General features: G+C 41.5%; 1 pseudogene; it reads left to right on the top strand.

Annotated features, from left to right (window-relative positions):
- Gm11241 (predicted gene 11241) lies at positions 205–1,316 on the top strand (annotated as a pseudogene).

Raw genomic sequence — 1,836 nt, 5'->3', positions numbered from 1 at the left:
ACACACACACACACACACACACACACACACACACACTGTTTTATGTGTGCACATGCACACACAGAGTGGAAATAAGGGTACACAAATGTACACTCACATACACATGTATACATGTCTCTCTCTGAAACAGAGTTAATGCACTTAAAAGGTGCATGGAATGAATAAATAGCCTAACTTTGACTTTTTACCTGGTGTCTATTGAGTTAGCTCCAGCCCCTGTAGTTCCCGCACCCCACCCATTCCAGCCATGCTGTCTGCTTACCTCTGTCCTGCTGGATATGCTCTCTGTTGCAGCTTCAGCACTTTGACCCAAAACAATGCTAAAGTATCTCTACTGGGAGCTTCTAGGGGCATTGGGCAACCCCTTTCACTCCTCCTGAAGAACAGCCCCCTAGTCAACCTCCTGATCCTCTGCCATATTGCTCACACACCTGGTGAGACAGTAGATCTGAGTCACAAGACCAGAGCAAATGTGAAAGGCAACTTTGGACCAGAGCAGCTGACAGATTGCCTAAAAGGTTGTGATGTGGTGGTCATCCTAGCCGGAGTGCCCAGGAAGCCAGGAATAACAGGGGGTGACCTGTACAACACCAACACTACTATTTGGCCACCTTGGCAGATGCCTGTGCCAAGCACTGCCCTGATGTCATGATTTGCATTATTGCCAACATAGTTAACTCCATCATCTCCATCACAACAGATCTTCGATGTGGTAACCCTGGCCATAGTCAGAGCAAACATGTTTGTGGCAGAGCTAAAGGATTTGGATCCAACTCAAGTCAGTGTGCCTGTCACTGGTGGTCACATCAGGAAGATGATAATCCCCTGATATCTCAAGACTGGAGCCAAGACTGGAGCAGGTTCTGCCACTCTGTCCTCGGCTTATGCTGGAGTCTGCTTTGTCCTCTTCCTCTTGGAAGCGATAAAAGGGAAGGAAGGAGTCTTTGAGTATTCTTTTGTTCAGTCCAAAGAGACAGAGTGTAATTATTTCTTATTACCCTTGCTGTGGGGAAAAGGGCCTGGAGAAGAACATGGGCATTGGCAAAATCAGTCCTTTTGAAGAGAAAATGATTGCTGAGGCCATCCACCAAGTTGAAAGCCTCCATCAAGAAAAGCAAGGACTTTGTCAAGAATATGAAGTGAGTGAGAGGTTTGAGCCTTGAGCAGCAGCATCCTAACTTATTCAGCATCATGTCATTGGAATCACTTGAGAGTCTAATTTGCTTTGGTTGATGGTGTTTTATCATCATCAGCATTCCTTTTAAATTATGGCTGGTCCGTTGATAATGACAATAAAGCAGTCTCTGATTTTCTTTTAAAAAGGGAAGAAAGAAACCACTAAACAGAATTATAAGCCTGCAGTCTTAGTTTCACCTATTAGAAAAACCATTGTTCTCAAAAGTACTTTAGCAGATGAAAGATGCAGGTACCTTTAAAAATGCAAATTACTGGAGAGTTTGTATACTGACCAGGGCATAGCCAAATATATGCTATATATATTGACCATATGAAATTGGCTTTTAAAGTAATGTATTTGCCAAGGCTGACCAGAATCTCCTTTGCAATAATGTGCTCCTTAAGTATAATGCTTTATTGATATTTGTATACAATATACATTTTATACTTGAGGCTACAGTTACTGAAAATGCTTTCTGTATTTATTGAATAACATGTTTACTGTGTGTATGTTGCTACAGAAAATTTTATTTGCTTGAATTCAGTATATGTTTGTTGTAGCAGATTGAATTTAGTCCCCAATGTTGCAATGTAAATATTAGTTTTGTCGTGATTTTCTTGTCATAAATGATTGCGCTAACTTCTTTGTACACATATATG

Source organism: Mus musculus, chromosome 4, assembly GCF_000001635.26.
Source record: "Mus musculus strain C57BL/6J chromosome 4, GRCm38.p6 C57BL/6J".
Classification (NCBI taxonomy): domain Eukaryota; kingdom Metazoa; phylum Chordata; class Mammalia; order Rodentia; family Muridae; genus Mus; species Mus musculus.
Note: the sequence above shows the minus strand (reverse complement) of the source record. Positions and strands in the feature narration are given on the sequence as shown.